The sequence below is a fragment of the Monodelphis domestica genome, chromosome X (genome assembly GCF_027887165.1).
Source record: "Monodelphis domestica isolate mMonDom1 chromosome X, mMonDom1.pri, whole genome shotgun sequence".
Taxonomy (NCBI): domain Eukaryota; kingdom Metazoa; phylum Chordata; class Mammalia; order Didelphimorphia; family Didelphidae; genus Monodelphis; species Monodelphis domestica.
Window position 1 is genome coordinate 6,557,367 of NC_077235.1, and position 26,578 is coordinate 6,583,944.

Here is a 26,578-nt window from a genome sequence, read left to right on the forward strand (position 1 = left end):
AAAGCACTAAGCAAAAAGCTTTAGTGGGGAGGAGGGGGGAAAGGGAAAGGGGAAAGTGGTAAATACTGGTCCCCTTAACCCCCCCAAAGTTGGGGGGCGTTGGGGGAGAGGGAGTTCACCTCTCCCTGCTATACTGCGACAGCGGGAGGGGCTAGGTGGCTCTTCTAAGGTGCCCTCCCCCCGGGGGGCTCCAGCCACCAAAGGGTTAAGAGGCCCCGCCTTCCCACCCCCACCAAGTGTTTGCGTCTTTGCTTGCGCGGGCTCCCGACTCTTGAAATAGACTGCGGCGCTCCCAGCGCGCCAATCCCTTTGCCGTCGTTCCTCCCCTTCCCTTCCCTTCCCGTCGGCGGAGCTCCGCACTCCGCTGACCCCCTCTTCCACCTCTTCCTCTGCTGCCTGCCACAGCTCTTGTGGCAGGCAGCCCACCTGCCTGCCTCCGGGCAGGCACTCTCCCAGCTCGCAGCTCCAAGCTAGCGGAGCTGGGGGAAACCTGCTCCTGCACCGCTGTCCCAACAGCTCAGCTCCGACTCGCCCCGACTGTCTGCCCGGGACTCCAGAGAATCCTGTCCAGCCCGACCCAGCGACCGTGCGCTCTTCTCTAGGTAGGTGGTGTGGGGATGCGCGGTGCTCGCTGCTCCCCCAAAATGGAGCCCGAGAGGTGAGCGGGCATCCAAGTACACATTCCCTTCTCTCCCGAACATCAGCACACAGCCCAGGGCAGACTGGGGGGGGGGGGAGCTCCCGGGGACACAAAAACCGGGCGAGGTGAGGCAGGCAGGCAAGGAGAGCCCAGCCGGGATGGTTCTAGTCTCCTGTGTTTATCCTGCTCTGTCTCATCCCGTCCTGGGAAACCTGTTGCACTCGCAAAAAATTCTGCAAAGAGAATTGGGGACCCACCGGGAAGCGTGTGCGAAGGGAACAAAGTTGTCAGCTAAAAATAGAAAAATAGAAACTGCCTAGGGCTTACCGCCCGCCCTTTGGCTACTCTGGGAATGGGAAGTGGGGAGATGCCCGGAGACCAACATGCGGGGAGCTTTGCGCACCCACGGGAGCTGCGGCCAGGGCTTTGGGGAGATCTTAGTGGACCAAATGTGGGGCAATTTGCGCACCCAAAGGAAATAGGAGAGCCCCAGAGCTGTGGGAATGCCTGCATTCACTTTAGCCAACAAGTTTTCCCCCCAAGGAGCCCGCACTCGGAGCTGCCTTGTGCTGTCTGATTTTTGGACAGCGGCGGCTTGGATCCTGCAGGCTGCCTGGGCTCAGTTTGTGGTTTTAAAATGGTCTCCCAACACTCAAGCGCGCCCCAAAACACACAGCTACACAATAGCTCAAATAAGCGCGACGCAAACAAACACAAACCCTTTAGCTCCATCGATCGCACATCTCTGGATTCCTAAGCTTTGCGCTCTTGGCGCAAGCTCGGCAGCAGTGATTTGCGATCCAAAGCCTTGCTTGAGAGCAAGCGGCTTCAGATTTCGGGGAGCCCTTTTGCTCCCCCAAATCCCCTGCAAGTAAAAAAGAAGACTCCGAGCCCCCCCCGCAAAAAAAGGGGAGGCTAGCGGAGCAACGAGGTTCCCCAGCAGTGCGTCGGAGAGAGAGATGAACCGAAGGCTTACCTCCAGGTAAGGGAGTGTGATTTCTTTCGCGATCTCGCCTCCGAGCAATCAGACACACACAAACACATACAGGTACATATACACACGTTCGTTCCGCAGTCTCCGAGAACTTCGTCTGTATCCGCCACCTTCCCTGGCGTGGTCCTTGCAGCCCCCAAGGAGCAGCCTTTGAAATTGGGCGTTGGTTCTCCTTAAGAGACTGCAAGCATCACGTTGGGAAACTACAGGGCACTGAGGGGGTCTTTGAGAAGCCCTCCAAAAAACCGGTTCTCTGAATAAAAGCCGACGCAATTCCTTAGTGCGCCCAGCCATGCCGAGGGCTGGAAGAAGCAACAAGCCGCACTCCAAGGCTCTACAAAGCAGCTACAGGTAGTTGGGTTGTTTATTGCTACGGAATGAGCAATCTAGGGGAGCCCAGAGGCAGGTGGCAGGCACAGGAGCCAGTCCTTAGCTAGCAATCTAGCAATCCCACCCGCCTGCCTGGCTGCTCTCCCCTTTGCCAATGGGTTAGCAGATCCTGTCCAGTAACACCCCCTCAGGGAGCAGGTAACATTGGCATTGAGCCAGGGGGTGGTTATTTGGTCTTCTCGGTGTTAATAAATTCCTCCTGCCCCCACCTCATTTCTCCTTCACCCCCACCCCTCTCTGTCTCCTCCCCACCTCCTCCCCATCCCACTCCCTCCTCCCCACCCCTCTCTGTCTCCTCCCCACCTCCTCCCCATCCCACTCCCTCCTCCCCACCCCTCTCTGTCTCCTCCCCACCTCCTCCCCATCCCACTCCCTCCTCCCCACCCCTCTCTGTCTCCTCCCCACCTCCTCCCCATCCCACTCCCTCCTCCCCACCCCTCTCTGTCTCCTCCCCACCTCCTCCCCATCCCACTCCCTCCTCCCCACCCCTCTCTGTCTCCTCCCCACCTCCTCCCCATCCCACTCCCTCCTCCCCACCCCTCTCTGTCTCCTCCCCACCTCCTCTCCATCCTACTCCCTCCTCCCCACCACTAACCCCACCCTTCTCTGTCTCCTCCTCCCTCCTCCCCACTCTTCCAGCCTCCTCTCTACTCCTCAGGCCCCCCTCCCCACTTCCATGGCTCCCACTCAACCATTCCCACCACATTTCCCCCTCCTCCCCATTCCCTCACCCCCACCTCAGTCTCCTCTTCCTCCCTACCCTATTTTCTTCCTCCCCACCCCATTCCCCATTCCTCCCCACTCCTTCACCCCCACCCCTCTCTGTCTCCTCCCCACCTCCTCCCCATCCTACTCCCTCCTCCCCACCGATAACCCCACCCTTCTCTGTCTCCCCCTCCCTCCTCCCCACTCTTCCAGCCTCCTCTCTACTCCTCAGGCCCCCCTCCCCACTTCCATGGCTCCCACCCTCACCACATTTCCCCCTCCTCCCCATTCCCTCACCCCCACCTCACTCTCCTCTTCTTCCCCACCCTATTTTCTTCTTCCTTCCCACCCCATTCCCCATCCCTCCCCACTCCTTCACCCCCACCCCTCTCTGTCTCCTCCCCACTCTCTTTCCCCGCTCCTCCCCTCTCCACTCTTCTAGCCTCTCTACTCCTTAGGCCCCCTCCCCACTTCCATGGCTCCCACTCAACCATTCCCACCACATTTCCCCCTCCTCCCCATTCCCTCACCCCCACCTCAGTCTCCTCTTCCTCCCCACCCTATTTTCTTCCTCCCCACCCCATTCCCCATTCCTCCCCACTCCTTCACCCCACCCCTCTCTGTCCCCTCCTCACTCTATTCTCCACCTCCTCCCCATCCCATTCTCTCTTCCCCACCCCACTCTCTCTGACCCTACTCCCCCACTTCATTCCTCCCTCCTCCCCACTCTTCCAGCCCCCTCTCTACTCCTCAGCCTCCCTCCCCACTTCCATGGCTCCACCCCCCATTCTCATCCCATTCCCCCCACCTCCCCACTCTCCTTTTCTCCACCCCTATCTGTCTTCTTCCTACTACATTCCCCACCCCCTCCCCATCCCTCTCCCTCTTTTGTCCCCACTCCTTCATCCCCACCCCATTTTCTTCTTCCTCCCCATCCTATCCCTCATTCCTCCCTACTCCATCACCCCCACCCCTTTCTCTGTCTCCTCCCCACTCCATTCTCCACCTCCCCATCCCACTCCCTCCTCCCCACTCCACTCTCTCTGCTCCTCCTCCCTCCTCTCCACTCTTCCAGCCTCCTCTCTACTCCTCAGTCCCCCTCCCCACCTCTATGGCTCTCACCATTCCTACCACATTTCCCCCTCCTCCCCACTCCCTCACCCCCACCCCCACCTCACTCTCCTATTCTTCCCCACCCCATTTTCATCCTCCTCTCCACCCTATCCCTCATTCCTCCCTACTCCATCACCCCCACCCCTTTCTCTGTCTCCTCCCCACTCCATTCTCCACCTCCCCATCCCACTCCCTCCTCCCCACTCCACTCTCTCTACTCCTCCTCCCTCCTCTCCACTCTTCCAACCTCCTCTCTACTCCTCAGTCCCCCTCCCCACCTCTATGGCTCTCACCATTCCTACCACATTTCCCCCTCCTCCCCACTCCCTCACCCCCACCCCCACCTCACTCTCCTATTCTTCCCCACCCCATTTTCATCCTCCTCTCCACCCTATACCTCATTCCTCCCTACTCCATCACCCCCACCCCTTTCTCTGTCTCCTCCCCACTCCATTCTCCACCTCCCCATCCCACTCTCTCCTCCCCACTCCACTCTCTCTGCTCCTCCTCCCTCCTCTCCACTCTTCCAACCTCCTCTCTACTCCTCAGTCCCCCTCCCCACCTCTATGGCTCTCACCATTCCTACCACATTTCCCCCTCCTCCCCACTCCCTCACCCCCACCCCCACCTCACTCTCCTATTCTTCCCCACCCCATTTTCATCCTCCTCTCCACCCTATACCTCATTCCTCCCTACTCCATCACCCCCACCCCTTTCTCTGTCTCCTCCCCACTCCATTCTCCACCTCCCCATCCCATTCCCTCCTCCCCACCCCACTCTCTCTGTCCCTCACTGCACTCCTCCACTCCATTCCTCCCTCCTCCCCACTCTTCTAGCCCCCTCTCTATTCCTCAGGCCCCCTGCCCACTTCCATGGCTCCACTTCTCCATTCCCACCCCATTTTCCCCTCTTCCCCACTCTCTTCTTCCTCACCCCTCTCTCTGTCTTCTTCCTACTCCATTCCTCACCACCTCCCTATCCCTCTCCCTCTTTCTGTCCCCACTCCTTCACCCCCACCCCATTCTCCTCCTCTTCCCCACCCTATCCCCCATTCCTTCCTACTCCTTCACCCCCACCCTTCTCTGTCTCCTCCCCACTCCATTCTCCACCTCTTCCCCTCCCACTCCTTCCTCCCCACCCCACTCTCTGTGCCCCTCACTGCACTCCCCCATTCCATTCCTCCCTTCTCCCCACTCTTCCAGTCCCCTCTCTACTCTTCAGGCCCCCTGCCCACTTCCATGGCTCCACTCCCCCATTCCCACCCCATTTCCCCCTCCTCCCCAATCCCTCACTCCCACCCCACTCTCTTCTTCCCTATACCTTTCTCCTCTTCCTCCCCATTCCATTCCTCCCTCCTCCACACCACCCCACTCTCTTGTCTCCTCCCCACCCCACCTCCTCTCCATCCCACTCCCTTCTTTCCTTCCTATTCCTTCACCCTACTCTCCTCCTCTTCCAAACCCTATTCCTCCTTACTCCCCCTCCTCTTCCATTCCTCTTCTCCTTATTCCCCATTCTTCTTCACTCTGGCACCCCCACCCTATAATCTGTCTCCTCTGTACCCTATTCCCTACCTTCTCCCAAACCTATTCCCCCACCGCTAATCCCACTTTATTTTCTCCTCCTCTACTCATCTAGCTCCCTCCCCACTCTGTCAGCCCTTCCCCCACTACCCAGGTCTCTACTTTACTCCCCCAGCCCTCACTCCAACTCCTTGGCTCTTCAGCCTCTATCCATGAACCCCTGCCTCATTCGCTAAGCCCAAGAGCCCACAATATCCCACCCCTCACCCACCACACTCTACTGGCCCCTTTCCCCACTTTCCCCCAACCCCACTTTCTCAGCCCTCCACTTCCTACTGCGGCCCCTATCCCACTCCTTCAGCCCTTCACCACTCCCCAGGCCACTACTCTAATCTCCCAGGCCCCTGCCTCATTCTTCTGGCCCTGCTACTTATCTGTACTCCACCTACTCACCTGGACCCTTACCCCAATCCCCACTCTACTCCCTCAGCCCCCATCCTACTTCCCCAGCCCCTCACTCACTTCCCTGGCTCCCCTTTATTAACGAGGCCCTCATCACACTTTCCTACCCTATTCCTCCTTCCTCCTCACTCCCCTGGCCCCCACCCTACTCCTCCCACCTCACTCCACTCCTCTGCCCCCCCACTCCACTTTCCTGGCCCTGTCCTCATTCCACTCCCCAGTCACCTACCCCACTCTCCCCCTCTCCTGTCCCCCACCTCACTTCTCCATCCTATTCCCCCCTTATTCCCAATTCCCTGCCCCATGCCCTTGGCCCCTGCCCCCCTTCCCCCTCCCCTCCCCCACATCCCCCTTCTCCATCCCATTTCCCCATTCCCCTGCCCCATGCCCTTGGCACCCATCCCACTCCACTTCCCCCTTACTCCTTCCCCCATTGAAAAGGGACTCAGATTGGCAGAATGGGCAAGTTAGGTAAAGAAATAGTATACACAAATGAATGCTCTTGCACACCCACACATGTAGTCTCCCTCAGCTTAGAGGGGCTGCCCCCTTGAATTGGGTGGGCTCCTTGGCAGGAGCCAAACAATAAAATTCCAGAAGAGGCTGAAGCTGGCTTAGCAGCCCTCTGAGTTCCTGGATAGGGCTGAGCTGATGGTAAAGTATAGCCTTTGGGCTGCAAGGAGGCACAGCCAAACAGCTTCTGGGCTGGCTCTGTAGCTGGCAGCTCAGGGAACAGGCCATGGGAGGGGGAGGACTTTCCAACAGAGTATATACCCAGAAACGGTGAGGGTGATGGAGTATACCTTGTGAGTTTGCATTCTTAACTGGGGATAGATGCCAGCTCCTGGGACGGGCAGATTTCTGTGGCCCCACAATTGCTTACTGAGTCCAGCCCTCCCCTACCTTGCCACTTTCTTTCTTCAGCATGGCAATGATTAGAATGAATACAGTTTTGCTGGATGCAGTATATGATACACGGCTTAGCCAAGGGTGCCACAGTCTGCCCAAAACCCATGGGGGCCTCGCTGAAGAGGGAGGAGGGTTTTGCCCCTCCCCCCAACTTGCCTTGCACTGTATAAATGCCACTTCTTGACTTAACTGTTTAGCAGCATGGAGCTGTCTCCTATGGAATGGCCTCAAACTAATCCCTCAGTCATGCAGTAAGTAGTAAGCCCTCATTCCTCAAACAGAGCAGATCTGGTGGGCTGCAGCAAATGCAGGTCCAGGCTGACTAGATCACAGATAGCAAACAGCCTTTGACCTTTAAAGGGGAAAAATCAGCGTTCAAATTTGGCTAAGTGAAAACTTCAGCACCAAAATGAGGTAACAGCGACCTTTCCCTTTCAGCCTTGAAAACTGAGCTCTTGTCCCTTCTCCTTCAGGGCTGCCATAACAAAGAGCCCAGGGGGCATTTGGGAGGGGCTAGCGTTTTAGGGGACATTTCTTCTCTCTTTCCAATAGAGTGAAGGCTACATTTCACAGTCAAAAATGTGAAAAAGCTTAGCTGACTGACAACTTATAGAAAAAGGATGGGGCTCTGATACAGTTCTGTTAAGCCTCTTAGCTTCCTAACTGGGGTTTGACTTTGACTGTAATACTAATCAATTTGCCCTTCCCTTACAACCAGGGCACACCTGGGCACAGCAAAGTGTGATCACAGGCACCAATGATTAGCTGGACAAAGTGGTCAAAGGTCCTATTACAGGGTAGCACCCCTTCCACATTACAGGGGGAAAAAAACAGCCCATGGATACCTTGGCTCTTATTTGCCTGCCACATGTCCAGTCTCTTGGAGGCTGATGTCCAGACTGCTGCCCTGGGAACTTAGAGATCACTGCCCAGACATGGGGCACAGAGGTTGCCTACATTTTGCAGTAAACTCAAGGAGGTAAAAAAAAACAAGACAAAAAAAAGACTTCAGGACAGGGGAGAGCTTTCACATATAATGTACAAAACATTTTATTTTCCCAAAATCAGGCCCCAAACCTCCACAGCTTTTAGGATCAATTTATTCAGTCCTGTCCCCCCAAAAGTGAGTGCACATGATACCTTAAAAAAGTTGGAGAAACTTTATTAGCAGTCCTTCCCATTGGAATCTCTGACAAGCTCCTCCATCTGCTTAACAGTTGACTCAATGCTAGTGGTTGACTAGAAAAGAAGGAAAATAGAAAGGTAGAGCTTGAGAAAATTCGGAGAGAGTAAGCTTTCATCCTTGAGCTTTTTGGGGAGGGGGGTGTTAAGCACTATTGCATTGTAGTCAGAATTCAGGTGGTATAGATTTGTCTTTGGCTGGGGCTCTCATGGTAGAAAGACCAAAAGGTCTCATTTTCCTCCCCTCAAATGTGTGTGGCAGGTCTTCACAGAAGTATAAGAATTATTGCAAAATAATTCAGTGGCTAAACCCACCCAAAATGGCACCCCCACCCCACACTGGATCATGTCCCTTTGTATAGAGCATAGAATCTCTAAGATTCAAAGTGCCATAGGGGGCCTGCAAGGGTCAATGAAACAATAGAGGCATGGTTCTTGCCACACACATTTTGGAGGCATAGCATGTTTGTCCCCAGCTTCAAGAGATCTCTATCTACCTTCTCAGGACCCCCAGAGGGATTTGATTGGCACCTCTCTGATTAATTCCCCATGTTCACTAGGGGATTGGAATTATGCATTCATGCCATCACCCCCAGGGGGAGTGAGTGCTCCCCCATACACACACAGATTGGGTCTGATTTGAGTTTTGTATTCTTTGTATACTTCTCACCCTGTGTCTAACACAAGACCAGGCATACTGAGGGTGTTTAATAAACATTTACTGCTGGGTCTGCTGTTGTCATTATTTCTGTGTCTCCCCGACTGTACCGTGACTGCTCTAGGATCCTGACTGTAGCTATGATGACTCCCAAGACCACTAACAGAACCAGCCTCTGTGGACTCTGTAGCCCTCAGACATTATCTGTGGTTTCTCAGGGAAAGAGCAACTTCAGTTCTGCCCCAGAGAAGCAAAATGGGCACAAATCCTAAGTAATAGGCAAGTCTGCCTCTCACAGGGTGGTAGCTTTAAGCCAATAATAGGTCTCAGATTTTTTCTGTCTTATACAGGTGTGGCCCAAAAAGATTTCCCCCGTCCCCTCCATTCCCACCCCCTGCATGTTCCACTAGCTTTTTGCAGCTGGGTAAAGAAACTGTTTTCTGTTCATGACACTCACTACCCTTGGGAGGTATGTCATGACTATCAATTGGTTGATTTTCTGGCTTTCCAGGGCCAGCTTTTTTACCATTGGTGTCCATGACCACTAGATGAGAATCCATGGAGCTAGATGACGCACTGCAGATACCAGTGCAGATGCCACTAACATCTGCTCCACTAGGGGGCTTGGGTGGCAGAGCCTTCATGGCCCCTCCCCTCTCCCAACCGGGACCAATGGAGAGCTCTGGAAACCAGCATCCTCCATCTTGGTCATTTCTGAAGAGTTCAGCCTTCGAGCCTAGCTTTGCCCTATCACCTTAGCTGAGGGTAAAGTGCTAATGCCAGTCTATCTCAGGGCCCAGCCTGAGTCATCTCCATTTTTCAAAGCAGACATCTCATTAACAGCCATCTCCCATGACACACTGATGGGATTAGCTGTGCTGCACTCTATAAATCCTGCCCACCTAACAATTTACAAGAGATGCCCACCTATCTTCCTCAGAGCTACCAAATTATCTTTCCACTCCCAAGGCTCTTCACCCCCTGGGGACCTGCCCCAGGAGCAAAAGCTAAGCCCTAGAGTGTAGCAGGCTCCTCCCATTAGTTAGCTCTCAGGCTAAAATGGAAACATTTGTGGGAGGCCAACACACTGAGCTATTGTCAGCCATTATCTGTTTATGATAAGTTCATTATCTGCTTCATTCCAATCACCTCACAGTTGCCTGAAGGACTGTATCCCCAACAGGTAAGTTTGGGTCAGGGGAAACAATTAGGGAGAAGATTCCTTTTAAGATGTGTGCCCATTGGGAGAGGAAGGCACAGAGAAATGTCAGCTAATGAATAGTACCTTGGGGAGTGCCAGCAGACTAGCCTGCAGCCCTTCCTCTAGGGAGCACAGCTTTTTTCAAGGGCTCCTCTTTGCTTTTGTATTCTCCTTTAACTTCTTTTCCTTCGGATAATAGTAATGCCTCACTTTTATATAGCATTGAAGGTGTACAAAGCACCTTCCAGACAACAAGACCATGAGGTAAGTGTTGTGAGGGAGTAGCAATTCCATTTTCAGATAAGGAAACCAGCTCTGAGAGGTTAGGTTACTTATTCTTGGTCACACAGACAATAAATGGCAGCTCCAGAATTCAAACCCAGGTCTCTACTGCCTAGTGCCCCAGCCAAACACCCTGCCAACTTTAGGAGGGTTGGGTTGGGCAACATCGCCAATTGGCCATATTCACAAATTTAGATAGGGTAAGAGCCAGGGCAGAGTCAAGGGGTCATTTGCCAGCCCTGATGATTGGAAGAGTACCCAGTTTCAGCAGCTCACTCAACTCTTGTCTGTTCTTCCTTCCCTTGAAACTGCTGCCTCTGAGACAGGCAAATGGCAATGGCCCCCAAGTCAGCGTGGGTCACTAGGGGTCTGCTCAAAAAATGGCCCCAGTGCAGCCAGAAGAGATTCAGGTAACTGGAGTCACTGGGGAAGTGTTCAGGCACAACAGAGTAGAAATGAGAGAAAGGCCTGGTCCAGGTGAAAGATCACAATATTTGATTCCGTTTCCTACTTTTGAAAGCTCTTCCCTGGCAGGCTGGAGCAGCAAGGAATCCATATACTGATTTATTACCTCTCCTGAGGTGTGGGAAGTTGAACAAGCCCAGGGCTCAAGTTGCTAAATTGTGCCAGGGAGATCTCTGGCCTGGACCCCTGAACTCAAAATCCCTTCGCTTAATTAAAGTAGCCATTTTCACCTTCCCACTTTCATCTCTGATTCATTTCCTGAGACATGGAAAGGGAGTTTGGTTTCTGGATGAAATGGGTCCTCAATAGACTTGAAATACATACCTAAGGTCCCTGGAGCTAATTAATCAGTTGGCCCAGTGGGGTTTTGGGGGGTAATCTTAATGCAGTGGAGTACAGTAAAAAGAGTATTCAATTTGGAGAACTTGGATTCAAATCCTGGATCTGTGTGACTTTAGACAATAATAACAACAGTGCTTCTAGAGCACTCCAGGATTTCAAAGCACTCTACCTATCTCATTTGATCCTCACAGTCTCTTACAGATGAGGAAACCAAGACACTGTAATGATCAATAATTGTTGTGTCTGAGCCAGGATTCAAAATGTTAACAAGCATGGCAAGCACTTTATCCACTATGCCACCTAACTGCCTTCTGCTCTCTGGGCCTCAGTTTCCTCCTCTGTAAAACAAGAGAGTTGGGCTTAATGGCCCTTACCATTAATGGCCCATGTATAAGCAGCTCTAGTTCTAGAATTACTGCTACTGAGCCTTTTAGCCCCTTGAAGATAGTCAGTTCTCAGAGATGCTTTTCCATTTCGGTTTTGTTGGGAACAACCCCCAAATCTTTTCCCTTGTTGATACCAGAAAGGCTAAATGAAGAACTTTCTACTCACCCAACTCTATGAGGCACAGTGGTCCCTGCCCTCCAGGACCTCCTAGTCAATTTGGAGAAGCTCTAGCCAGTCTTACCAGTTTGAGTGGCTTCCCAAAGGATGAGCACTATACAATTCAGGAACGAGAGGACTAGGAACCAGGAAAGGGCAAACTTCTTGGGGGTGGGTTGCTTTGAATGGGTTTTGGGAGGACATAAGGAATCAGGGTTGGGCAGGAGGAGACAGGAAGGCATCCTAGACCAGGGCACCAGCAGAAACAAAGTCACAGAGGGGAGGACAAGCCAGCAGAATGCAGTGTGGAGACTTGGGCTTAGGAAAGAGGAGACCTGGAGGTTTTTTACTGGCTCTGCCAATAATTCTTCCCTGTGGCACTGAACAATTGCTCTCCCCCCCTCTCAGCCTGTTTCCCATATCTTAAATTAGGGGGTCACAAAATAAGGTGAAAAACAAAAATAATTTTTTAAAATGAGTAGCTTGGTGAGCAGTGATTAATAAGTTCCCCGTCTAGCCGAGGCTCAATAAAGTGACTAACCTGGCTAGATTGTGAAGGCTCTGAGAGGGAATCAGATGAGATGAGGTTAGACTGGTAGGAGGAAGCTGGGGAGAATTGACCTTGAGTTTGAAATTGATAATGGGGAGCCATTGAGGATTTGTTTCTTTTTTATCTGGAGAGTGAGTGACCTGATTGAAGCAAATCCCAGCCAAAATAGAAGAGCATGGACCTGGGGTTAAGAACCCCTGACCTAGAGCAAAGAGAGACCTGCTTAAGCAGGAAGATTCACAGCACAGTAGCTATTTTGCTTGAGTCCAAAACAAGGGTTAAGCTAGTAAGGGTAGTAGAAACAGAAGGAGAACAGCTTGAGTTTCAGTGAATAGCAACTGTATAAGCATACCCTCCCCTTCTTTAGTTGTCTCTATGTGGGCCAATGGACCCTTCCTGGATCCCATTCAGAGCAAATTCAACTTTCCTAGACTGATTAGGCGTATTGACCTGGGGTCCAAGGTCACTTCTTAAAAAGGCAAAGAGGGGGAAATTATCTCTTACATCCAGCCTGCTGAAGGCCCAGGACAAAACTGGACTAGTTCCATAACTCAGATGGCTTGTAATCCTATTAGGTACTTGGTCAGATTTTTTCAGGGTCTCCTATTTATCCCTCCCCCAATATAGAATCCACTATACCTTCCTTCCCCTCTCTGGGCCTCAGTTTTCTCCTCTATAAAACAAGAGAGTTGGGCTCGATGACCCTTAAGGTTATAACCAGCTCTAGTTTTAGAATGATGGTACTTCATGTTATCTGAGGGGTTCCTAGAAGGCTCTGCTGTTCCCTTTCTAAGTGTCCCCCCCCACTATGCCCAATTCTGAAATTCCACAATTAGAGCCATTCCTTTGAATTCAATTCCTATAGTGCTTCAGTGTGGCATAGTAAATAGAGCAGTTGCCTAGGGATCAGGATGACCTAAATTTTAATCCTGCCTGAGTATTCTTAGTAACTGTGTGACCACATTGAGCCTCAGTTTCCTAATCTGAAAATGTCCTTGTAGGGTCTTTGTGAGGATTAAATTAAGTAATGTATGGAAAGTGCCTTATAAGTCTTATATTATCACTATATAAAAGTGAGTTAATATCATTATTATTATGTTAAGATGCAAATCCACCTCAGAGCAGAGGAAAAAGAGGCCTAAGGTATTCCTTGGAGCGTGTTCACCTGCTTAGCCTCTGGGTCTCATGTCCCCATCAGGGCACAGGGAGATTCTGAAGTACAAAAGAGGGCACTAAAAACAAGCTTTGCCCACTTTTCACTTTTGCTGGGAAGGAGACAGAGAGAGAGAGAGAGAGAGAGAGAGAGAGAGAGAGAGATGGGTCTAATGCAAAGGAATATGGAGTATAGCCTGTCCGTAATTGGGACGTACATTTTGCTCTAAGGCCCTCCAATGGCCAAGTCCGTTTCCCACTTACCAAAGTCAGGGTAAAGTCTCTTCTGACTAATTCTTCTAGTGCTGCCCAATTTCTGGAGCCCTGCTACCATCCCAGGGGGCTTCCCAGCTCCTGCCAGTGAGCCAAGTTCCTTGCTAGAGAAGGTTGCATTTGTCCCCTTTGGGACACGAGGAAACGTGAATGTAGAGGGAGTAAGTGACTTATAGTTTAATTCCCCTTGACTCTGCTAGTGACTTCCAGGACAGCCACTCTGGGGTTCCTTTTTCTCAGCTTTTACAATCCTTCTTTGTATCCAATCAGACACAGACACTGGATGTCCTTAACCCATTTCTCTGCTCATCCAGTGTATTTCAAGGGCTGGGTACCATGCCAACTCCTCAAATGACTTCTCTAATACCTTGACCCCAGGACCTTCTGATACCAAGGCTAGTGGTAGAGTACCCACATAATCTGCATTTTCCAATGCAGTCTCGCTTTCATGAAAAGAAGGTCAATTTTAATGAGGCTTTGACCGAGCTTGTGCATTGTCAGACCTTGATTTCATCAAGACAATACGGTCACCATGTTAGTCTGTAGTCTGTGGCAATGGCCAATGTTGTTAACTCTGATTCAGCCACTAGAGGGCGATGGCCTATGAATTGGAAAGAGAGAAGCATCCTGTTAATAAAGGTCCAATGGTATTACACTATGACCATAAACCTTTCTCTCACATTCCACATTCCATCATAGAAATGATTATATTGTTCTGTTGATATTTGAAATCGATCTCATTTAGAGTGGACTAATGGGCTACCCTAGCATATTTTAGCAGGGGCCTTCTGGAGACAATGCCTCAAGTAAAGGAGTGACTGGAGGCTGGATCTCAGAACTTTGGTAGGCTATGGAAGGATAAATAATATAGGATGGGCTGGTCTTCTGCCACCCATAAAATCACACTTCCGTAAGCCCTGCCACCATCTTCTTTGCCAGTGGACAGAGTTCATTTGGGCAATTGTCAGAATCAAAAGGAAGAAAATATATACCAGCTCATTTAAACTTTGCATAAATTAAAATATGATTATATCATATAATGAGGAGCTGTGCCATAGTAGATAGAGGTCTGTTTTTTAAATCAGCAAGAGCTGAGTTCAAGTTCTGCCCGTAATGCATACTGGTGGTGTAAACATGGGCAAAGCACACACCCTCACTGGTTGACAGTCAATCTTGGAAGAGCTTCCACACTGGGGACTCCCTATAAGAGTACAGGTCCAACCCAGCCTCACCTTCCCAGAGTTGATTCAAGTGTGTTGTCCAGAAGAATATAGTCCCAGATAGCTGGTATTGTCCTGAAAGTCACAAAGAGAACTCTATCGTTGCCCAATTACCTAAGACAGGACCTTGAGCCACTCAACCTGAGAAATTTGCTAGTAGTGGGCTAACAGTTTGGGATTAGTGCTCACCTGGGCCATTTGGGTGCTGAAAAAGTAAGTTCATTCTCAATGCATCTCCCCTGCGTTCCTTACTCCCTTTGCCTGATGAGGGCACAAATTGGGACCAACTCAGAGGAAATGTTTCTTCCCAAAGATGTGGCCCACAAGTACCTAAAATGGCATCTAACTTTTGTGGTCAAAATAAAGCATCCCTGGTTACCTAGCAGTGCTACTAGTGGAGGAATATGGGGGAGATCTTTGAATTGCCAGGTGCTTGGCTCTCACACATAGTAGTCCTACCAAAATCTGACAGTATTTAACAACAGAGTCAATATTTGTAGGCCAAGCCACCAAGGCAAGCTTTTTGCAAAACTTTTTATATCCCTGTAATTCAACCTGGAGAGACAGCCTTCCCTATTTGTACAGGAAAACCTCCCAATTTTTAGAAACTTTTGTAGCTCAGTATGTTGTGGGACAGAATGATTTGGCTCTTTGCCTTTGGATGCCTACATCCCTGTATAGGATAAAATGACCAAACCCTGAATTTGATGGTACCATTCTGGTATGTACCATTTGAGATGGTTTGCTGGCTGCCCAGAAGTCCTAGGAAAATGGGTAGACTGAATAACTTGCTCTTTCCAGAAGCAACTCAGATTTGAAAGAGGAAAACTTGGTCCTTTTCAACTCAAGAGTGCAAAGGACAAAGAGGAAAAAAGAAAGATGATGGAGCCTAAAGAGTGAGATAGCAAACAGGGGTGTCCTCTATTGCAAGATATGAAAAAGGCCTTGTCATTTTGAAAAATTGTCCTTGAAAAGAAATACATATTATCTATGTGTATAAATAGCTCAGCCCTTTTTGTTCCTACCCTGTGAACAGGGATCAACCCCTCTTCCTCTCATTCATCAGTGATTACCTGAGAGGGGAAACCCCCTCAACCCTGCTTCTCTTACCCTTCCCCTCCTCCTTCCCTTTTCCTCTCTCCTTCCTCCTCTCTCTGGCTCACTGCCTCCTATCCCTCCCCCTTCCTTTTCTCTCTCACTCCATCTCTCTTCTGTCTCTCTGACTCTCTTCTGTCTGCCAGTCTGTCCTCTCTCTCTCTCCAGCTTCCAGTTCTTTCCTGAACAATGTGCCTTCTCTCTGTTTCCCTCCCTCCCTCCTCTCCCCTACCCCCTTTTCTTTCTCCCTGCATTTTCCTTCCTTCCCTCACCCCACCTCTGGTTCTTTCTATTTACATCTGTTTCTTTTTCTTTCCTCTTTCCTCCAACTCTCTCAACACCGCTCCTTCCAGTTCCCTCCCTTCTCCCTCTGTGATTCATTGCCTCCTAGCTCTCCTCCTTCCATGCCCTTCTCTCTTGCCTCCTTGTCCTCTCTCCTTCATTTCACTATTTTGCTTTCTCTTTCACTCTCTGTTTCTTTTCTCCCACTTTTTGTCTATCTTTTCTTTCTCCCTCCCCTCTCTCCCTTTCACTACCTCCATATCTCCCATTTCTATCTCTTTTTCTTCTCCCCTCTTTTTTCCTAACCCTAACTCTTCCCACTCAAACCCCCATCTTTGGCACCCTTCTCTTCCTTCCCTTCCCCCCCTAATCCCATCTCTTTCTCTCTGTCTCTTCCCTATTGTCCTCCCATCCATCTCTTCCTTTTTCCATTTCTCTACCTCTTTCCTTCCTGCCTCAGTGGCCCCTCTCTAACTGCTCTTTGCCTGCCCCCTCCCTTTCTCTGTCTCTTTTTCTTCTTTCTTTGTTCCTTCTTTGCCTCTTCCCACCCCCTCTCTCTTTCTCTAACTCTATTTCTTTTTCTTCTCTCTTCTTTTCTTTCTTCCCTCTTGTCCATTTATCTCTCTGCCCCCTTTCCATTTTCCTCCCTCTTCCCATTCTCTGCCTTGTTGACTTTGCCTCTCTCCTTTCTCCCTCCTCACTATCTTTCTGTTTATTTCTGTCTGTCTTTCTGCCTTTCTCATGGTAGCTCTCTCTCTTTTCTTTCTCTCCCTCTTTCCCCTTCTCTTTCTTCTATTCTCTTTTCTCCTTTCTTCTGTCTCATACCCCACTTCTGCCTCACTATCCATTCTCTTTTTCCTCCTTCCCTCCCCTGAGTCTCTTCCTCTGTCTTTTATTTTTCACTTACTCTGCCTTTCCATGTTCCTCTTTGCCTCTCTACTCCCATTTCTGAGTCAGTCTCTCTTTGTCTCTGTCTCTCCCTCTCTCATCCTTCCTTCCTCTCTTTCTGCTCCTCTTTCAATGATTTGGCCTCTCTACCTCTGTTTCTCTTTCTTCTCTCCTCTCATCACCCTATCTCTGGCTCTCCTACACCCTCCTCCTTCCCTTTCTCTCCTTCCTCCTCTCCCTCCTTTTTTGATTCTCTTTCTATCTCCATCTCTCTTTTTTTGCTCCTTCCCTCTCTACCACCCATCTCATCTCCATTCTCTCTCATCTCTCTCTCCTTCTTCTGCCCTGTTTCTCTCCCTCAGCCTCACCTCTCTCAACCTGCCTCTCTGCCTACTTCTCATCTCCATTCCTTCCTCTCTATCTCTTTGCTTTTTGTCTCTCTATCCCTTTCTCCTCCCTCCCTCTTCTCTCTCTCTTTCCCTTCTCCATTGCCCCATCTGTTTCTTCCTTTCTTTGTTTCACCTCCCTCCCTCCTTCTCTCCCTCTGTCTCTCCCTCCCTCCTCCCTCTCCCCTTTCTCCATCTCTCTATCCATCTCTCCCTCCCTCCCTCCCTCTCTCTATCCCTCCCTCCCTCTCTCTCTCTCCCTCTCTCTCTCTCCCTCCCTCCCTCTCTCTCTCCCTCCCCCCCCCCTCTCTCTCTCTCTCTCCCTCTCTCTCTCTCTCCCTCCCTCCCTCCCTCCCTCCTATTTTCCTCCCCTCCCCTAATATGTAGCCTATATAAGGGAAATCTGATAGAATGTGTGATATCAGTTTTACAGCAATGCTTCTGAGACACATGTAACCATATCTATGATGTTCACAGTGTGTGAATAAGACAAGTACAAGAAATGTGCATTTTTTTCTCTTTTATTGTAAATATGGGGAATTTCTCAAAACCTGACCAACAATTCCAATGTTAATATGCATTAGTCTTAGCTAAGGGGCTTCAAGCCCTGTCACCTAGTTCCAGGTCCTGAGTGGTTGGGAATTTGCCCTTATGGCTCTTTTGAATTCTCCCATCATTTTTGTCCAGATTAGACATGGTCTGGCTCTTCTCTTATCTTCAAACGACTTTAAAGTTGTTCTTTGAAACAAAGACACATTTTCTCATATAGTGCTAAGAGGCTGATGCTCTTCAGTAAATTAGTGGGTTTCAGGATGTAGGAATTTATCTTAGATCTCAGAGTTGGCCACCACCATTGAGAAAGGATGGGCCATTTTAGCATTCCAAATTCCTGTTTCTTTATTCTTTGGGGAGATTTATTACAGGCTAATGGATTGGGAGCCGCAAGGGACCTGAGAATGTCACTGAGTCCAACCTAATTATTTCGGAGAGAAACCTAGACCTAAGTTTAGAGGTAAATTGACTTGCCCACAGTGCAAGTCAATGCAGTAGTAAACTGTGGAGACAAGATTTAAACTCAAATCCTCTGAACCTCAGTTCATTACTTTTGTTACTGCACTAAAGGTGCCTGTTGAGGGGAGCTCTTTTGGGAGGTCTAGTTTAAGAAAACCTTCATGAGGCATACCTTTTCTTCCTTCCTTTGCTGCTTCTCCCCCCCCACTTCTTCTTTCTCCATATATTATCCTCTCTCTTCCTATTTATATCCCTCTCCTTTTCTAGCTCCTCCTTTTGCTCAGAACCCTGAATATAGTAGCCATCCCATTTCTCATGCCCCTCCCCAAGAATGTCAATGCACCTAGAACAGAAGGCATTAGACAAGACTGACAGCCCTTTTGCAATTTCTTCTAGCCTGTGCCTGATTGTATTTCGAACCCCACTTAGTAGAACATGCTAATTTTCCCATCTGGATGAATCCACAATACAATTTTGCCCAAATACGATTCAAAGTTGTCCTGAGATTCACTTGCCAAATTGTTCAGACCTTGTGCTGCTGCATTCCTTCAGCTGGAAATTATAGGGTGGTGCCTTTCCTTTGGAGTTTCTTGACAGAATCCTTTATTTGCATGATGTCAATTGTTGTGCCTCTTATGGATTCTTAGGCGAGAGCACTGCGATGCACCCCTGGGGAAATCCAGGTTTGGGGCCAGTGTGGGAGGGTGACTTCTCTGAGTGTAATTCCTGCTGTTTCAGTTAATTGGCCAAAGGACTTGGAATGGCCATTGCAAGGGTACAGATTTTAACTGTACTTTATTTAACTGAGCTTGATTGTCGGAAAGGTCGATGGATGTTTGAAGAATACATGAGGCAGGCTGGATGGCAGGAGACCACTAGAATGGCAAGGGGCAACCCTTTTCCAGGCTAGCTGATGTCAGTCCTTTGGGTTAAAGCATCGAAGACTGCTAAGATGTAGATGTGAACTGGAATGGCTAAGCCCCCAAACCATTCTCAGTTATTAATGTCTCAGCTTGATTTGTTTGTTATAGAGCCATGTCTCAATGATCTCTCAGGACTCTGAGGGGGTGGGACACTGCAGAGGAGGTGAGCCTTGATATTGCATGAGCACTTCCTGGTGGAGAAAGGTTGAGGGGCAAGGACAAATATCACTTCCTACCCAATTCAGCTGGGTCCCACCCATAGGGTGCCTAAATACTCACCTGCTTCTTCCTTTAGCTGACCAGATGGATTAAGGTGAGTGGATTATGTGTAGATTTGCAAACCTTTTAAGTAGAGGCAGTATTTTGATTGCTACCTGTCGCCTCCTGAGTACAGTGGGTCTAACTGTAAATACTTGTAAAAGCCACAAATAGAAACCTATGTGATTGCTTTACTACTTTTCAGTTAGTGTGAATGTTTCACTTAGCGCTTGACTTAGTGGTATCCGTTTGCCAAGGCGAGTTTTCATTGTAACTCTGCAAAATTAGCTATTCTCTCCTTGCTTCCCCTCATCCATCAACATTTATGCCAGACTCCATTGACTCCTTCACTGAGCAGCCTCATTGCTATTTTCCCCTTCATTCCCCAAGAATTTATAAAAGGATGAGACAAAAGCAAAGCCCAAACTATAATAAATGTGGATGTAGAAGACAATGTTTAAAAGAGCTGACCTTCAAGGTCCACATCATAGAGGAGTATCTTGTTGAGAAGAGAATAGGTTTCATAAGATGGCCATCCACCGAAGCCATCTGCAATTTCAGAAGGAAAGCTTTAACCTGGGGAAAAGCCAGAGTACAAGTGCAGATGTGGGGAGTTTGTGAACATGGGTAGAAAGTAGAGTGGTCAGGTTCTCCCCGCACAGGTGATATTTTAGAGTAGCATTGAAAAGGGAGAGAGTAGACTGTTTCCATCCCAGAGAAGAAGGGATAGATCTAGAGAGCACATTAAAGTGATTAAAGTTAGAAGAAGCACCTCCAGGGACAGAGGGGAACAGAAAGAAAAATGCAGCTTGTAGTTTTTGAGGAAAACCACCAAATAATCCCAAAGCTTGATGCAGCTAGATAAATGATAGGAGAACAGGAATTTGGGCCCCAGAAAGAAAAGAAACATATATGAAAGTTTATTTCCTAATTGGGCAAAGTCTTCTTTTCTTAATGAAAAGAACTAAATGAGAACACCTTAGTTCCATTGCCTAGTACCTTGTCACAAAGTAAGAGAGAGAATGAAAAGAGCAATCCAATTTAAGAGAAAACAGAAAAGGAGGAAGGAAAGAGGGAAGAAAAAGAGAGGAGAGAAGGAAAGAGTGACATATAAGGAAGGAAAAGAAAGAGGAGGAAGGAAAGAAAGGGTGAGCACATCTCTTGAACTTCCACAAAACAAGGCATAAAAGGACACTCTCCTGGACTGTCCTTTCTCCCCAAAAAAGGACTTTCCACAATTGAGATGAGGGTGGCTAACCAAGAAGTAGTTGATGCCATCACTGGCTATTTGATTTAGCAGCTTAATTGTTTATCAGTTGGACTCTGCTATCTCTAAGAGTTTGCATTTTGCTTAGTTTCACAAGCACCAAGATGAACAGAGTGATGTAGTATCAAGACTGTTTTAAGTCTGTAGGTCTTGAGGTAAGCTCATAGTTATGCCACTGTCTGACGAGTCATGAGCTTTTGAGGTATAATGGAAAAAAATACTCGGTCTTGAGTCAGTGAAGCTGGATTCAAATCTTGGCTCTGCTACTTACCTTGGGCAAATGCCCTCTGAGCCTCAGTTTTTTCTTTTTAAAATGAGAGGAAAGCCATAGATACCCTCTAAAGATCCTTCTACCTCTAAATCTGTGATTCCTTAGTCCTATAAGACCTGAGTTCAAAGGCTTACACTGACACTAGTTTTATGACAGTGGGTAAGTCAAGTCACTTCACACTCTAGGAGCTGGTGTAAATGCCTTTAAAGACCTTCAAGTTCTCGGTTTATAATCTTGTGGTCTCTCTAAGTGTCAGTTTCCACATCTTTATAGTGAAAGGCTGGACTACATGATCTCTAAGGTCTTTTCCAGCTCCAGATGACTTGGTGATATCATTAGTCTCTGTGTAGAAAAATGGCAAGAGCTAATGGCCATATATTTATTACATGCAGATTCCCTCGGTCAGTTTCTTTAAAAGAATGATCAGTTATAATCCCTCTTCCACAACAGAGCCCCACTCAAATCTTCTAATTTCTAGGCAAAACCTCTCTAGTTTCTTCTTTATGTGGCTTTTGGTCCTTTGTGCAATACTTGAGCTTAATGCTCTTTAATCCATCTAAACTATATAGCTCAAACAATCCATAGCTGCATTCCAGTTCCGAGTGATTATAGAACAAACACTCAATCAGTCCCAAATCATTTCTGAGGTTAATAGGCTGATGGGAGTAGCTAATGCTTGATGGAGCTTCTGCTAGTTGCGAGATCTTGGCCCTGGGATGTGCTGTGTAAACAGATGGCTGTAGAAATAGGATGCTTAAGGGAAGGCAGACTACCACCTCAGACATTAAAAAGCTAAAGCTCCATTAGTTCCAGAAAACACCCTGGGTGTCATGCAGAGGCCAAATGCTTTGCATCCCTGACTCTGAGTGGTCAAAGCCTCACTGGTTTTCTTCCTCAAAGGAGATGCATGGCCAATCCATGTGATTTATGCAGCCTTGGTAAAGACCCGTGGTTAATTTTGACTCAGAATCAGTGAGTATTAGTGCTAGAGGGGACCCTAGTCCAGCCTAATCCTCTTGCTTTAGAGTTGAAATCCAGAGGCTTCTGCCCCAGTGTGACTTGGACAAGGTCATATAACAAGAGAAAAAGCCAAGTATCCCAACTCTTGGACTGACACTTTTCCCCAAGGCCAGTTTCATTCAGATATTCACCCAGATGTACCAGTGAGACAAGTCGGTGTAGGAAGTATTTGGTAGAAGGACCTTGGGTGAAATAAGTTAAATGGTCATTTGTGTTGGCTTTTGGTTTTCCCCAATGATAAGGACCTTAGATTCAGACAGAGAGCTTTGGGGTTCCCCAGAGGCCAGTAGAGCAGAGGGCCATGTGGCAAGAGCATTCGGCTTTGCATAGGACTGTAGAGTTAATGCTAGATGTCAAGACAGGAGACTGGGTTCCAATTCTAACCCTGCCACTTACTAGCAGGATGACCCTAGGAAAGTAATTTGATTTCTCTGAGTCTGAGTTTGCTTATCTATAAGATAGAAGCTAAGAGATTTGTCTCAAAGCACAAAACTAAGTGACTTGCTTAAGGTCACCTAGCCAGTTAGTGCTAAAGCAGAACCTAGACCCCAGGTCTTTTGAGCCTCACAGTCAATCCAGTGCCTCCCCCTTGCTGCTATGGAGCTTGATGCATATGGTAAATTCTTTATATACAGACTTGGCATTTAAGTGAAAATATTTCATCCATGGAAAAGAATTTCCTGCCTTTGAGTATTTCTAGAGAAAAATTTGCAAGATTGTGTTTCACAGAAGTGATTTGTGATCTAGTTGGTCCTTTTATTACAGTTATGTGTCTGCTTTTCCACTTTCTTATAAGTTGATTTTAAACTATGGATTGTCAGACATAAATATCCCTTAGAATTCAAGAAAGATATATTGGAAGAGTGAGTGAAAAGGAGAAGTGATTGAGGTCCAAGAGCTCCCCATTCCTTTCTTTTTTTTTAATAATATTTTATTTGATCATTTCCAAGCATTATTCATTAAAAACAAAGATCATTTTCTTTTCCTCCCCCCCATAGCTGATGCGTGATTCCACCCCCATTCCTTTCTTATCATGATTTCATTATCATTAAATGGACCAGAGAATTGGGAATTATTCAGTGCTCTGGTGGTTGATGGATTTACCTATATGGCATCATGTTACTGCAGTGGTCTCTGGGCCTTTGCTTAGAAATGGACCAAAGCACTGAGAAATTCTAGCAAGAGGGGAACTTGACAAATGCCATGTTTTCCTTTGTTCAATACCCCCCTCCTTTTACCAGTAAAAGTGTTACCTGCCACTACCTTATCCAAAGTTTTGGGCTCCTAGCCAGAGCTTGGGAGTTAGAAGGGAAGACCTCTTAGAAAAGGACAAGTGAAGGATAGGGGCCTAAGCTTGCTTCTCAGTTGGCATGGCCCAGCCAGTGCTGCTTCCCATCCCAACAGGAGCCAAAGGAATTGGATTTTTGTGCCCATTAATGTAGAACATAGCAGGGTGGCTATCAGTATTAAAAGAGAAAAAAATTAGAAACCTTATCAATTTAAAGGAAGGAAACTCTAAAGTCATCGAATCCAAAACTCTCATGTATAGAGATTGAAACAGAAGCCCAGGGAAGTGAATTGATTGACTCAAGCTCACCAAGGTAGTGTCAGAGAAATGATTTGAACCAGGTTCTGTCCACTATCCATTTTGTATTCTAGAAGGGAACTCAGAAACCATTCTTTCCAAGCCCTTCCTTGTAGAGATGAGGATCCTGAGGCCCAGAGAGGTCAAGTGTTCTGTTCAAAATCACACTAATAAGTATCTAAGTATAATAAGTATAACAGCTAATAAGTATCCAAGGCAAGGTTTGAATGCTAGTCTTTCTAATCCCAAATCCAGGGCCCTATTCACTCTGCCATGTTGCAGTCTAGCTCTTCTAGCTGCATGGCCAGGGATGAAGCACTCCACACCTCTAGTCTCAGCCCCCTCCTCTGTAGAAGAATGAGGGAGTTGGAATAGAAGACCTCTAAAACACACACACATGATTCCAAAGCTAAACACCCCCACCCTCTCTCAATTTTTGGTCTTGGAGCTGGTTCCCCAGAAGCAAAGTCAGCATAATGTTGTGCTTAACACAATCTGGCAAAAAAAAATCATGCTTTTAAAGAAAGCCGAAGGGTTCCCAAATTGGTGACTTCCAATAAAAAGCTCTCTGGCATTCATCAATTTGCTCAGAGCTATTGTGACACTGATTTTTGTCCAAGATTTTGAAGGAGTATCTTCCCATGGTCTTTAAGACCCTAGGACAGGGGAAAGAATTCACAGAGAAGGATTTGAACTCCTTCAGCTAAGTTCTGTCTTACCACCCTCCCAATTTCTTTTCCTCAGTGAATAGATACTTAGGGAAATCCTAGTACTTTGTGCTGGGCCAAACCTCTTGCAGTGTTCCTTGGGAATGACAAAGAGGAAAGCCCTGCATGATAAGAAAAGGAAGCAGTTTTCAGAAGAGCTCATTAGGCAGCAGAGAGCAATTTGCCCCTGGATTTTGTGCCTAATTGAGCAGGAAATTACATGTATAAAAACATCAGACATTGCAAAGGGTTGGTATGTAGACTGGCACTCTGGTCACCACCCATCTGATCACAGACTTGACTGTCCTGTGTCTGCCTTGCTTGCAGGCAAAGCTCTCTAAGCATTTGGGTGCAAACTCTTCATTTTCAAAGATCTGATTATCTGGTGGCTGATGAAAGACTGCCTGGCATATAGCTGCTAATCTCTATAGGATCAGAGAAAAGGTTGCCTGTTGCCTTGAATCCCAATCGCCACCCATATTTATTTTTACACAGGTGTTAACTCTAAAAAAATGCTCAGCCTTGAGCTGGCTTGTTTTTTCTTCCTGTGTCTATGAGTATAGAACCCTGGACTATAATGTCGGTCTAGATGACCTCCAAGACCCTCCTCACTCTGTGATCATGAAAGTCTTTGCCTTCTTATCCTAAAATTGGGGTGTTTACATACCATACTAGAATCCCCCATTTATTCTCAGGGCCTAGCTTTGGTAAGAAATGATGGCTATGGATTCAAAGTTTGGGACATGCTGGGAAAAGCCTCTAGGAGCCAGGATTCCAGACAGATTCAGCATTTAATGTGAAGGCCTAGCCAGGTAACTTGGGTAACTAACTCATAGAAAATCCATTTTAGCCAGTTATCATTTGTAATTAAAAAAAAATGAGAAAACTCAGTTACAATGAGCTTGTCTTCAGAAAATGTAAAAGTAGGCTTTCCCGGAGTGTGTACTATGTGCAAGGCTCACCAAAACTTCTTAAATGTCTCCTAAATAAGGTCTGTTATTTACTATTCAAGGTTCTAATCTGGGATCTTGGATAGGTTCCCTAATCTTTCTTAGTCTAAGGTCCCTTGGCTAGGTGGGTACAGACAAATCTGGTCTGGGACATGCTAAATCAGAGGTCCTAGTGGAACAAATACCTAGCAGGAATTTAGAAATCCAGGTCAGGAGCTCCGAAATGAATATTTCCAAACCTATACTTGAATGACATAAAAACAGCTATTAAAGAGGTCCTTAAACAGAAGGTTTATTAAGACATTTGAGAATCTCCATGCTCTTATTACTCCAGGTGACTAGCTACCCTTTAAAGTTTTCAGATAGATAGATAGACAAACTTTATAAAACACAACAATCTTGTGAAGTAGGAACTAATATATCCATTCTAAATATGAGGAAAAATAAATAAGTATGAAGATAGATGGATTCAGAGAGGGTTAAAATTGCTCTGGCTCACCCAGCTACTAAGGGTCAGAGGTAGGCTTTGAACCCAGATCTTCCTGATTTTCCTGGTCTAGTACTTTATCCCCACCTCCAGGTCCAATAAAAATGAAATGTCAGTCTTTGTAGCAGTGAGTTAGTGATGGCCTTCAAGAATTGACTACTTCAGAAGATATTCTTTCAATACTTCTTAGGTACTCTCCCAAATTGTCTAGTCTTGGTCTTTAAATGAAAGGTGCCATACCTGACAACTTTTTAGCTTCATTGGGCCTGACAGACCCTGTGCTTTCCTGGCACAGCCTTCAAGAACACAGGCTTAGAAAAACGCGGCAGTATGTATTCCCCACAAATTGACTAGACCTCAGGTCAAAGTATATTCCCCCCACCCCAATTAATGCCTGCTTTTGCGATCCAGAATGTGGGTCCCAATCATGGCTTCTTGATGCTAGGTTCATGAACTGGTTCCCTCATACTTAGTAAACTGATGCACTCTAAATTTTTCTCTAAGTTTTAATAAGATCTTGTAAAGTTGAGTACACTGTGTGTTGACTTAGGCTGGCTACATCTTGGTCCAACCTCTCCAATTTTCTTTCTAGCAAGCTGGTTGGCTGCTGTTCACTGTTTCTGCCACTAGATGGTAGCCTTACTTAGCTTTGCCCTGTGCTGAAGTGCCCTCATATTTTTAGAGCTCTGTTAGGATTTACAAAGCGCCTTCCTCAGAGCAACCTTAACAATCGCCTCCATTTGCAAAACTGTTCACTTTTTCTATGACAAACAAATGCCATTTGGGGCTAAGTAGCAAACTATGGATTCAAGAAATTACACGAGCAAGAATTTAAACAAATAAT

The 26,578-nt window shown here is 47.6% G+C and overlaps 1 protein-coding gene and 1 non-coding gene across 2 annotated transcripts in view; both read left to right on the forward strand.

Annotated features, from left to right (window-relative positions):
* Positions 1 to 242: 242 nt before the first annotated feature.
* HTR2C (5-hydroxytryptamine receptor 2C) overlaps positions 243 to 26,578 on the forward strand; it is a 149,344-nt gene continuing 123,008 nt past the window's right edge. Inside the window, exon 1 of the mRNA XM_007507534.3 lies at positions 243 to 602. The gene's annotated coding sequence lies outside the window, so the exon portion shown is untranslated. The remainder of the gene's footprint in view (positions 603 to 26,578) is intronic.
* MIR12408 (microRNA mir-12408) lies at positions 1,762 to 1,823 on the forward strand. The gene has a single exon (NR_163028.1). It is a non-coding gene; the product is annotated as a microRNA mir-12408 (primary transcript).